The sequence below is a fragment of the Carcharhinus amblyrhynchos genome, chromosome 34 (genome assembly GCF_965287045.1).
Source record: "Carcharhinus amblyrhynchos chromosome 34, sCarAmb.v2.hapA, whole genome shotgun sequence".
Lineage (NCBI taxonomy): Eukaryota > Metazoa > Chordata > Chondrichthyes > Carcharhiniformes > Carcharhinidae > Carcharhinus > Carcharhinus amblyrhynchos.
In genome coordinates, this window is record NC_137357.1 from 10609559 (window position 1) to 10623043 (window position 13485).

The window sequence follows — 13485 nt, forward strand, 5'->3', positions numbered from 1 at the left end:
ACAGGAGTGTTATCAAGCAAATTTTGACACTGAGCAGCATAAGGGGATATCAGAGTAGATGACCAAAAGATTGGCCAAATAGGGACTGTTGATCACAGCATACAACTGGACGCAGCATATAAGATGATGCCATTTTTTGACCCCAAAAATCAAGTTGTTACATCCACTTGGAATATAAGTCGACTCCCTTTTCAGCCACAACTCTGCACTCACATTTGTTAGTCAGCCTTAATTTTTCACCGCGCAAATGGATGATTTACCCCTTGGTGCCTTACAACTTTGTGCAATTGGGATCGAGCAACCACTACATGGTATGCTGTGAACTTGCAAAGGACTTTAAAGTACTACCACATAGAATGGCAAACGACAAACATGGTGACTACTCACACCAGCAGTTCACTTTTATACTTGGCATGTAAGTTGACCTGTGTTTTTAGAGGGATTTTTCCAGGCATCAAAGTAGGAAAGAGGGGTCGAGAGGTCTGAAGATTATTTAATAATGTCACAAGTAGGCTAACATTAACACTGCAATGAAGTTACTGTGAAAATCCCCCAGTGGCCACATTCCTGCGCCTGTTCAGGTACAGTGAGGGAGAATTTAACCTCAGATACTTGCCAGGGAGATCGGTGGAATCAATGGATGTGGAAATTGAGTTTACACCGGGGCCTGAAGACAACAGCTTCGGTCTTCCCAATACTCAGTTGCAGGAAAGTTCTGCACATCCAATCCTGGATGTTGGACATGCAGAATTACAATTTAGAGACACTGGAGGGGTCAAATGAAATGGTCATCTGGTAAAGCTGGGTGTCGTTAATGTACTGACAATGTATTTTCAGTGTTGTGACTTGCTGCATTGTAGATGAGAAGTCCTTGAAGGACGCCAGAGGTAATGGTGCGGGAGCAGGAAGTGAAGTCATTGCAGTTCATTGTCTGTCTGCGACTTGATAAGTAAGAACAGAGTCAGACTTGTGCAGTCCCAACCAGTTGCTCAATATTGGAAAGGTGTTAGAAGAGGATGTTGTAATGTCATTGTTCATTGATTATGGCATGACAAGACAGATTGTGAACAATACTATGGAAGGTAAGTATTTACCTCAAAATTATTGTTTTATGACAGGAAATTATACAAATTAAGATTATATTCCCAGAATTTAGAAGGTCAATGGATAATTTGATTGAAATTTTCAAGATATTAAGGGGAACAGATGAAGTAAATAGTAAAAAGCTACTGTCGCTGGTTTGGAATTATTGTAAGAAATCTCACAACACCAGGTTAAAGTCCAACAGGTTTATTTGGTCGCAAAAGCCACCAGCTTTCATCGTGTTGCTCCTTCATCAGGTGAAGGAGCAGCGCTTCAAAAACTAGAGCTTGTGCTACCAAATAAACCCATTGGATTTTAACTTGGTGTTTTGAGACTTCTTACTGTGTTTACCCTAGTCTAACGCTGGCATCTCTACATCATTGGAATCATTAGTCAAGGGGCCATTATCAAAGAATGCCAGAACATCAGGAGTGAAATTAGAAAATGTTATCACTCAAAAAGGATGACTGAAATTTGTAATTCATTTCTGCAAATGGCATTTAATGCTAGATCAATTATAAATGTCTAATTGATAGATTTTTGTCATTTAAAGGTAAAGGGTGATCAGGAGAAAAAGCAGGCATATGAGTGAAGGCACAAATCAGCCAATTATTAAATAGCAGAACAAGTTTGAAGGGATAAATTGTCTTTTCCTGTCCTATTTTCCTAAAACTATAGTGCCAATCTGTTGTGTGATGCAATAGATCTTCAAAATTTCTGAAAAGAGAGAAATGTTGCTGAAGATTTTTGCTTTGTAATCCCAGGACAAATGCAAGAATGCCAAATGTTAAAAGTTTATTTTATTCGTGTCTCAAGTATGCTTACATTAACACTGCAGTGAAGTTACTGCAAAAATCCTCTGGTTGCCATACTCCAACGCCTGTTTGGGTACACTGAGGGAGACTTGAGCATCTAACTAACACATCCTTTGGGCAAAAACTTCTGGGAGGAAACTGGAGTACCGGGAGGAAACCCAATAAGACATTGGGAGAAGATGCAGACTCAGCACAGACAGTGACCCTGCTGGGGATTGAACCTGAATCTCTGGCACTGTGAGGACAACTTATCAGTTTCTTAATCAAATGTCTCCATTTATGTACAGTTAAACTTTACTTCCTAAAACTAAAAAAGATATTCTAAAGAATTTGAATTATAGACTAGATTTTCACAACAATATGCACAACTAGGGTAAGTTAATATTCCATCTTTGAGAGCAATGAAGTCACCTTCTGATTCCTCATGTACAGTTCAGTGATTACACTATTTTGAGATTCAACAACTGCCCTCTTTATAACTGTTCATATAGGAGCTCTAATTTCTGACTAATTCTCAGCATGATGCCACCATTGGACATGTCTACCCCTCACAGCCCCGTTCCCCCCCATCAGCATTCCAGGGACCATTCTCTTCATAACATCTTGATCTACTACTCCATCACTCCCACCTTTTGATGGCAACTTCCCATGCAATTGGAGAAGGTGCAATAACTGCCTTTCTGTGTCCTCCCTCCTCACAGTCCTTTCAGGTGAAGCAGTATTTCTCTTGCAATTCCTTCAATCTGGTCTACTGTATTTACTGCTCCAAATGTAGCGTCCTTCATATCAAAAAGACTAAATGCAGACTGAGTGACCACTTTGCAGAATAGTTCACAAGTATGGTCCCAATCTTCCAGTCATTTGTGATTTCAACTCAGCATCTTGCTGTCATTTCCACATTTGTCCTCAACTACCTGCAATACTTTAGTGATGCCCAACTGGAGGAACATCACATCATACCCCTATCACTCTGTGGCCAAATTTCCCTCCAACTCGATTTTCAAGTTTGCTGATGGGTCAGAACTCAAACAATGATGAGACAGACTACAGGAAAGAGATAGAGAATCTGGTGAACTGTGTGACAACAATAATTTCTCCCTCCATGTCAACAAAACAAAGGAGATAGTCACTGCCTTCAGGAAACATAGTGGAGGACATAATCGATCACATATCTATCCCTCTTCAGTTCTGTAGAAGGGCCAACTGGACTGGACACGTTAACTCTGTTTCTCTCTTCACAGATGCTGCCAGATCGGCTGAGGTGATCCAACATTCTCTATTTTTGTTTCCTTTAGCATATTGATTAATTGATGATAATACTGATTTTCTATCTCTAACTTGCTCCTCAAGCAGCAGCTTCTTCTACCCTTCCATTCACAGTAGACCTTCTCTGATGAGAGTGTGCTGAAATATTAGACCCTCTCCGTCTGCCTATCCCCAAGATATATATTTATGGAACAAATCCCATTCTTGTGTAAGTACTCCTTGAGACCAATCCATAACGAACAGCAGACAGCACCTGAGATAATACTATATTTTGTGAATTAATTCCAACTGGTACAGTTGTCACACATTGAAAATCCCCACTGTGACCTGAGCAACCTGACCTAGAATGTCTCAAGTTTCAAGTTCCCACAGACACTGATGCTGATTGAGAGACAATGTTAACCAGGACATTTGTGATAACTCCCTGACTCTTCTTTGAAATAACACCAAAGGATCTTCCATGATCACCTGAGAACAGACAGACACCCTTTGACTCTACACTTTCACTGCCTTGGAAAAGATCTTCCATGACCACCTGAGAACCCTTTCACTCTGTCTACACTTTCACTGCCTCGGAAAAGTAGCCGGCACGGTCAAGGACCCCTTGCACCCTGGACATTCTCTCTTCCACCTTCTTCCATCTGGAAAAAGATATGAAAGTCTGAGAACACTTACCAACCAACTCAAGAACAGCTTCTCCCCTGCTGCCATCAGACTATTGAATGGACCCACCATATATTAAGCTGATCTTTCTCTACACCCTAACTATGACTGTAATACTATATTTTGCACCCTCCTTTCTTTCTCCCCTGTGTGCTGTGTGAACAAAATGTTTTGTCTGTATAGTGTGCAAGAAACAGTACTTCTCATTGTATCCCAGTACACATATATGAAAATAAATCAAACCGGGCTGGGTTTAATGTCTCATTCGAAAGACGGTAGAACATGGGACTGGAGTATCATCTGGAATTTTTGCACTAAAATTTCTCGGGTGGGATTTGAACTCACACCTTTCTGACTCAGATTACAAACTGCTGCAAACTGAGCTGAACCTGATGTACCTGATTTGTCTATATGCATGTATTCTATGTATGAATTGTACTCTGAATTGTGATAGTGTACAGTATGAAGGGCACAGTGCCAGTGATCTGAGTCTAGAGAGTTGAGGATAGAATCTAGATTCACAGTCTACTGCTGTTAATTTTCCAATCATGCATTCTTGAGGAGGTTGCCTTTGGTAAGACTTTAAACCCAAGGCCCATTCTGTTCTTCTAGATGGAATTAAAAGACTGATGGTACTCTTTTGAAGCCGAGTGGGTGAGTTATCCTGTGGCCAATACTGATCCCTCACCCGATTTTAGGAAAACAGATTGTTATCACGTTGTTTGCTGTGTGCAAATTATCTGTTGACTATTAACGATGAAACACTTTGGAACACCATGAGACCATGAAAGGTGCTATTTAAACACAAGTTATTTTTGTCTTGGCTGGTTTCCCACATTCTACTATCCAGGAAATTCAGGTCAACCAGTTCTCTGCTCCCCATGTTCTCAGTCACATCAATTGGAATTCAACTATCCCCGTTTTTCTCAAACAATTTTCCAGCATTTTCTGTTTTTGTTGTAGATTCTAACATTCGCAGTATTTTGCCTTTGTTTTTAAATTCTCATCCTTGTTTTCATTCTTGGCCTTTTGGCCCCTTGTGCATACTCTGCCATTCAATAAGACTATGGATGATATGATTGTGGTCTGAACTCCACTTTCCCATCTGCTCACTCATTACCCTCATCGATCAAAAATCTAATTCAGCCTCATTCAATGAGAATTGCACCCATACACTTCACGGAATTGGTCTGGATCTCACGATGCCTTCTTCTGGCAGCATTTTCACTGTGCCACCATCTCCCTTCATTTGGATGATGCTGAACTGTTAGCGAGATAATCATGTTGTCAATATTTTTATACCTAGTAAACAGAATATTTGGAGAGAAATGTTCAAAAGAAAAGAAAACGTGATGTCTTTGATTTGATTTATTATTGTCACATGTATTGGGATACAGTGAAAACTGTTGTTTCCTGCAAGCTATACAAATAAAACACACAGTTGATAGAGTACACAGGGAAGAAGGAAAGGCTTGGGTGCAGAATATCATGTTGCAGTTACAAATTGGGATGCAGAGAAAGATCACCTTCATACGAGGTAGGTCCATTCAAATGTCTGATGGCAACAGGGAAGAAGCTGTTCTTGAGTCTGTGTTTTCAGACTTTTATATCTTTTTCCCTGTGAAAGAAGATGGAAGAGAGTATGTCCAGGGTGATTGAGGTCCTTGATTCTGCGAGCTGCTTTTCCAAGACAGCAGGAAGTGTAGACAGAGTCAGTGGACGGGAAGCTGGTTTGGACTGGGCTGCGTTCATAACCCTTTGTGGTTCTTTGTTGTCTTGGTCAGAACAGCAGGCATACCAAGCTGTGATACAATTAATCAGAAAGAATGCTTTCGATTGTGCATCTGTAAAAATTGGTGGAAAGATGCTGGTTAGGTGCATTGGCCATGCTAAATTCTCCATCTCTGTACCTGAGCAGATGCCTGAGTGTTTTCTTTTACCCGCTCATGGGATGTGGTGTCACTGGTTGGGCCAGCATTTGTTGTCCCTCCCTAGTTGCCCTTGGAGAGCAGTTGAGAGTCACTTTTGGTCAGACCAGGTAAGGACAGCAGATTTCCCATCCTAAGGAGCATTAGCGAACTCGATGGGTTTTTCCGACAATCGACAATGGTTTCACGGTCATCAGTAGATACTTAATTCCAGATTATATTTGGTGGGTGGAGGAATGAGGGGCTGGTGGGAAAGGGGGTGAGGGGCAGGGGTGGGGGAATGAGGGGTGGGTAGTGGGGGGGAATGAGGGGCAGGAGGGTGGGGGAATGAGGGGTGGAGGGGCAGGCAATGAGGGGCAGGGGGATGAGGGTGGGAGGTTGGGGGGGGAATGAGGGGCAGGAAGTGGTGGGGGATGAGGGACAGGAGGTGGGGGGATGAGGGGAGGGAGGTAGGGGGGGATGAAGGGCGGAGATGGGGGGGAATGAGGGGTGGGGGGCAGGGGGGAAAAGAGGTGGGCGGGCGGGGGGAAGGGGGTGAGGGGACGGGAGTAAAGGAGGGGTAAGGGGACAGAGATAGATGAGGGATGAGGAGGATGGGGGTAAATGAAGGGTGACGAGGACGGGGGTAAATGGGGGGGTGGGGAAATGAGGGGTGGGGGAGGGCGGGAGGAAATGAAGGGTGGGGGCGGGGGGAATGAGGGGTGGGGGGGAATGGGGGGAACAAGGGGTGGGGAGGCGGGGGGGAACGAGGGGTGGGGAGGCGGGGGGAACGAGAGGTGGGGGGGAACGAGGGGTAGGGGGGCGGGGGGAACGAGGGGTAGGGGGGCGGGGGGAACGAGGGGTGGGGGGGCGGGGAGGAACGAGGGGGTGGGGGCGGGTGGGAATGAGGGGTGGGGTGGCAGGGGGAATGAGGGGTGGGGGGATTGAGGGGTGGGGGGGCGGGGGAGATTGAGGGGTGGGGGGGCGGGGGGAGATTGAGGGGTGGGGGGGCGGGGGGAGATTGAGGGGTGGGGGGGCGGGGGGAGATTGAGGGGTGGGGGGGCGGGGGGAGATTGAGGGGTGGGGGGGCGGGGGGAGATTGAGGGGTGGGGGGGCGGGGGGAGATTGAGGGGTGGGGGGGCGGGGGGGAGATTGAGGGGTGGGGGGAGATTGGGGGTGGGGGGGCGGGGGGAGATTGGGGGTGGGGGGGATTGAGGGGTGGGGGGGTGGGGGGATTGAGGGGTGGGGGGGCGGGGGATTGGGGGGGCGGGGGGATTGAGGGGTGGGGGGTATTGAGGGGTGCGGGGGCAGGGGGATTGAGGTGTGGGGGGGCGGGGGGGATTGAGGGGCGGGGCAATTGAGGGGCAGGGGGATTGAGGGGCAGGGGGCGGGGGGGATTGAGGGGCAGGGGGGATTGAGGGGTGGGGGGGCGGGGGGAGATTGAGGGGTGGGGGGGCGGGGGGAGATTGAGGGGTGGGGGGGCGGGGGGAGATTGAGGGGTGGGGGGAGATTGGGGGTGGGGGGGCGGGGGGAGATTGGGGGTGGGGGGGATTGAGGGGTGGGGGGGATTGAGGGGTGGGGGGCGGGGGATTGGGGGGGCGGGGGGATTGAGGGGTGGGGGGTATTGAAGGGTGCGGGGGTGGGGGGTATTGAGGGGTGCGGGGGCAGGGGGATTGAGGTGTGGGGGGGCGGGGGGGATTGAGGGGCGGGGCAATTGAGGGGCAGGGGGATTGAGGGGCAGGGGGCGGGGGGGATTGAGGGGCAGGGGGGATTGAGGTGCGGGGGATTGAGGTGCGGGGGTGGGGGGGATTGAGGGGCAGGGGGGCTTGAGGGGTGGTGGGCAGGGGGGAATGAAGGGTGGGGATGGGGGAGACGGGGGATGAGGTTTGGGGTTGAGGGGTGGGGGTGTGAGAGGATGAGGTGGGGGGTGATGAGGGCTGGGGGACAGGGCTGATGAGGAGTGGATGTGGGGGGATGAGGGGTGGAGGGAGTGAAGAAGGGGGGTTGGTGGGGATGAGGGATGGGGGAGCAGGGTTGGTAGGGGTGGGCGGAGGAGTGGGGGAGATGAAGGTTGGGGGGGTGAGGATTGAGGCGGTGGGGGTGTGAAGGGTGGGGGTTGGGAGTTGTGGTGAGGGGTCGGGGGTTAGGGGTGGGGGGGTTAAGGGTTGGGGGGATGAGAGTCGGTGGGGTGGGAGGGTGAGGGTCGGGGGTGGGAAGACTAAGATCGGGAGTTTGGGGGATGAGGGTCGGAGGGATGAAGGTCGGGGGTGATGAAGGGACGGGGATACGGGGGTGATGAGGGTCGGGCGTTGGGGGTGGGGGGATGAGGGCTGGGGGATACGGGGGTGATCAGGGTCGGGGGTGGTGGGTTGAGGGCTGGTGTGGGGTGTCAGGCTCCCAGCCAGTCCGGAGGGTTGATGACAGTGCTGTGCCTCCACTGATTCCTTGGCCACAGGGCCCGGGACTACAACTCCCGTGGTGCATGGCGACGTGCGCGAGGCCGGCAGCCAATGGGAGGGCGGGGATTTGGGCGCTGAGCGCGCGGCCCGGGGCCTTTGTGCGGCTCGCGGAGGGGGGGGGGTGGGGGAGAGCGGCCAAAAGCAGCACAGACACCCGGACAGGCAGAGGCCTGGCCCCGGCAAGGAGCAGGCCCAGCCCCTGGAGCGGCACCTCCAAACACACTGTCAACCCACCTCACCTCACCTCCCAGAACCGGCCGAGCCTGACAATGGCAGCTCCACCAATCTCCCCCTAACCCTCCTCCTTCCTTTCCCCTCACCCACCCCCTTTCCCTCCGCCCCTTCCCCCATTAAAACTACGAGCGGCCTGGACATCCTCCCCTCCCCTCTCCTCTCTCTGGATTAATTCAGCCCCATCAAGCTTGAGCCTCCCTGGCTCTGACTATAATGGAACAACCTGCAGGTAGTGTTGTGTTTTTATTTTGAAAAAAATATACATTCACACTTGATTTTTCAGATTATATAGTTTATTTTCTCCCTCAGCTTTCATTTGATGTTATTGACAGGGCTGATCATTATTGGGGGGGGAAGGAGGAGGATATTGGTACTTCTTAAAAAAATTTGGCTTTGCTGGCTGCTGGGGGAGGGCAGAGGAAAAGGGGGTGATGGAGAGAGGATGGAGAAGGGGGAAAGGTACAGTGCTGGATTTAAAGGGGCACTGGCAGCCATGTTGCTGCTGCTGCTGCTGCTGCTTCTGGTGTTACTACTTGTCTCTCTCTCTCTCTGCTTGCTGATTGACTGAAGATGTAAAATGAAGTTTTATGTCAAAATCTCACATTCTGACTTGCCTTTATAGTTCTACTTGCTGGATGTTTGGCATTCATTCTATTCCTTCCTTCCTGACCACCACCACTGCCACCACCACCTCCACCTCCCTGTGTTCAGACATTAAGATGCCTTATCTTTTTAAAATTTCAATTCTTGCAGACTTGGGATGGTGGGGAGCGACTGAACTCTGATCTCTCTAAGCTGTCCAAGAGCTAATTTGAAAAAGTGCTTTTGGCAGGTCAATATTCCTGCTTTGTTCACTTATGATGTTTTATGTTTATCAACAATAATTTAGAAGTTGACAATTAAAATGTAAGTGTCATTTTCGGGGGAAAAAAAGGGAGGAATGTTTATTAACAGAAGTGATCTTTGCTGATGCAATTGATGAAATTGAAAAGTTTATTTGTGTATTTTGTGGCTATCAAGTTTTCTTTAAAAGAAATCTGTATTGATTTATTTTGCAGACTGTTGTTCTTTAGATTCATATGGCACAGAAGGGGATCATTTGGCCCACAGTGTCTCTCCCAGCTTGTGAAAGTGCTATCTTGTCATCTCACTGTGCTGTTCTCCAAGAATATATCCAGCTCCCTTTTGAAAATTATTTAATCTGTTTTCATCATGCTTTCAAGCAGTGCATTAAACTGATGATAAAAGCCAAACGCTGCTGATGCTGGATACTGAAACAAAAAGAGAAAATGCTGGAAAATCTGATGACGGGTCATCCCGATTTGAAACATCGGCTTGATTCTCTCTCCATAGGTGCTGTCAGATCTGCTGAGATTTTCCAGTGTTTTCTGTTTTTGCATTAAACATCATAACTCATTGTGGAAATCATAAATTTCCTCATCTCTCTTCTGGTCATTTTACCAAATGGCTTAAAGCAGTGTCTTCTCATTGCTAACCATCTCACCAGTGGAAATTAGTTTTCTCTGTTTACTTTTACTTTCATCAAAATCTTTCAAAACTCTTTATTCAGTCTCCACTCAACACTCAATGCTGTAAGAACAATTTCAGTTTATCTAGTCACTCCAAATAACAAAAGTCCTTCATCATTGGTACCATTCTTGTACTTTGCTTTGACAGCCTCTCCAAGACAGTGACATCCTTTCTGAAGGGTTATTGGATACAATGCACCAGCTGAATAAGTGATGTACAAAAGAGCAGCTTCGCTCCCTTGTGTTTTTGTACTCTATGCCTGCATTTGGAAAAGCAGGAATTCTCAATGTTTTTTTAAACAGCCTTCCCAACTTGACAGACCACCTTGAAAGGTTTGTTTGGGCAAATCCCACTGAGCCTTTCTGTTCCTTCAGTTCCATTAGTATTGAATCATTCATTTATAATGCCTCTTCTTTGTTCTAAGATGTATCAATGTACACCTCTCTTGTCAGTATATCTGTTGCCTCCTGAATTCTACTGTGCTCCTCACTGTTAACTCCTGAGTTTCATATTATCCACAAGCTTTTAAGCCATGTGCTAGATACTCAAACCCAGGTTGTTAATATATATAAAGAGAACTAATCCTAATTCCAACCTCTGGGGTACATCACTGTATACCCCACCCCTTTCAGTATGAAATGTAAGTGTTCTTGATTTTCTGCTTTCTGCCCCTTAACTAATACACTGCCATTTTCCCCCCTCATGCCATGTCTTAGAATTTTGTTAACAAGTTTTATTTGGATGTGGTGCTTTTTTCAAACACTTCTGGAGATATTTTTGTGACATTTATATAGATAGTGTTTTTCATTACTTCATTAAACAACAAAATCCGAAGTTTATTTTCAACAAATCCATATGAACTGTCATTAATAATCAACTTTTTTTCCAGGTGACAGTTATTTTTTCCCCCCAGATTGTCTCAAACTTTCCCCACTGCTGATGGTGGGCTTATTGGCTTATGATTCCTGGGTTTATCCTTTTGAAACAGGTATGTCACATTTTCAAACCTCCAGGTCTCTTGCAAAATTCCTATAGCCAAAGAGACTTTTAAGGGGCATCTGGACAAATACATGAATAGGGTGGGAATAGAAGGATATGGTCCCCGAAAGGATAGAGGATATTAATTCAGATAGGCAGCATGGTCGGTGCAGGCTTGGAGGACCGAAGGGCCTGTTCCTGTGCTGGAATTTTCTTCATTCTTTCAGAGTTGAAAGATTGTAGCCTCAGCATCCACCATCTCTGCCCTTGCGTTATTCATGATGTGGATATGCTGGCGTTGGACTGGGGTAAACACAGTAAAAAGTCTGACAACACCAGGTTTTGTCTAAAACCTGGTGTTGTCAGACTTTTTATTGGCTTTATTCAGCAACTTGGGACATATCCCGTCTGGACGTTTCAACTTTAGACGCTACCAACCTTTCAATTACCTTCTGTTTATGAATTTTTATCCCATCCAATCTTTCTTCCATTGTGACAATGGAAACATTGTCTTGTTTTGCAATGACTGTGCATTGCTTGTTCAGTATCTCAGCCTTTTTTGCTTTCATGAAAAGGTCTTTTTTTTTGGACCCTAATTAGCCCTACTTTCTTTCTCTGCCCTGCTCCCTCTCCGACCCTATCCTTTTCAGCATTGCTTATTACTGTTTTATATGTGATTTGTAAAAAAAAATTTTGTTATTACTTATCTCCAAATTGATATGTGAAAGGCTTTGTCTATATAGAAACACATTTGTATATATAGATCATTGAATTCAATATCCTGATTTTTTTTTTCCCCCCTTCACCTCCCCATATCCCATGATCCCTTTAGTCCCAAGAGGGATATCCAATATCTTCTTGAAGTCAGACAACATTTTGGCTTCGGTTACATTTTGTGGTAAAGAGTTCCATACATTCACCATTCTCTGGGTGAAGAAATTTCTCATCACCTCAGTTCTAAAAGGTTTACCCTTATCCTCAAACTATGACTCGTAGTTCTGGACTCCCCCACCATTGAGAACATTCTTTCTGAATTTACACAGTCTAACCCTGTCAGAATTTTATCTGTTTCTATGAGATCCTCTTTCACTCTTCTAAACTCCAGTGAATATAATCCAAACTGACTTAGTCTCTCCTTATGTAAAAAGTCTGACAACACCAGGTTTAAGTCCAACCCATTTATTTGATAGTAAACTCGAGTTTACTATCAAATAAATGGGTTGGACTTAAACCTGGTGTTGTCAGACTTTTTACTGTGTTTACCCCAGTCCAACGCCGGCATATCCACATCATCTCTCCTTATGTGACAGACCTGTCATCCCAGGAATCAGCCTGGTAAATCTTCACTGTACTCCCTCTGTAGCAAGGATATCCCTCCTCAGATCAGGACACCAAAACTGCACACACTACTCCAGGTATGCCTCACCAAGGCCAATACAATTGCAGCAAAACATCTCTTTTGCTATGCTCAGTTCCCCTCGCTATGAAGGCCAACACACCATTTGCCTTCTTCACTGCCTGTTATACCTGGGGTGCTTGCTTTTTGCAGTAACAGACTAAATAATTCAAGTGAGAGAATGTCGAGATGTGCACAATTATCTGATTGCAGTGAGGCTTGAACTTAAGGAAATTTCTCAACTGGAGGAGAAGACTGCGCGATGTCAAATATATCACTTTCTGATTTCCCCGCCAGCTGTTGTTTACTGTATATAAGTTCTTGTGTGCCATATTGGCCAAGTTCTCACCAAAAATGCCACATGGTCGATAGCACTACCACTGGTAGGCTCTGGCGTGCTTTCTGAATAATCCTGAGCGTGTTGTTAGTACACAAATGACGTCTTGCAAATGACATTGGTAGCTGACACTTGATATCTCAGTTCATATTTAAGGAAAGGCTATTTTGATGAGATGCTGGAGGACTGCCTGTGGACTCATAGCCCAGCATGAAATGGCTGCCCCATGAGAAAACGTCGAGGGAGGAAATAAAGCCTCTTGCAACATTACTCTTTACCAAAGACGACATTATTTAAAACCCTTAGTCAGCTTTCAGTGCTCAGTGGAGCTTTTAAAACTGTACGGTTCAAGACTCCAGATGCAACAAAGTGACTGCATCAAATTGTGTCTGTTATGAGAAAGTTGAGGGGAAAAAAAGCTTGTTACATAATATGACACTGTGAGTTTGTACGTTCTGTGTTCTGAAGCATCACTGAATTGGATTGTTGCATCATTATTAAAATTCATTGAAGAGTGGGTATAAAGTGATTGCTGAAATTGATAGCAGCTTCTCTGAAAAGGTATTCCAAACCAGTGGAGTCAGAGTAATATTTTTCACCCTCAATTCAGGGTTATTTCTTTCATGGCAAAGCAGCAAATAATAGATATTCTTTATCTGGAAAAAAAAATGGAGGTTAAGAATAATTAATAATGTCATGTTTTTGAGAAAACAATTTTTATTTCTCAGGTGATGTGCTTTCACTAATAACATTATGCTCATCAGGCAGCGCTGTGACTGTTTTTTCAGTCCCCAGGACCAGATTGGCCTTTCTGATA

General features: G+C 46.0%; 1 protein-coding gene across 4 annotated transcripts in view; it reads left to right on the plus strand.

Moving 5' to 3' along the window:
• Positions 1-8330: 8330 nt before the first annotated feature.
• nsd3 (nuclear receptor binding SET domain protein 3) overlaps positions 8331-13485 on the plus strand; it is an 80923-nt gene continuing 75768 nt past the window's right edge. For all 4 annotated transcript variants that reach the window (XM_080217137.1, XM_080217140.1, XM_080217139.1 and 1 more), the window contains exon 1: positions 8331-8656. The gene's annotated coding sequence lies outside the window, so the exon portion shown is untranslated. The remainder of the gene's footprint in view (positions 8657-13485) is intronic.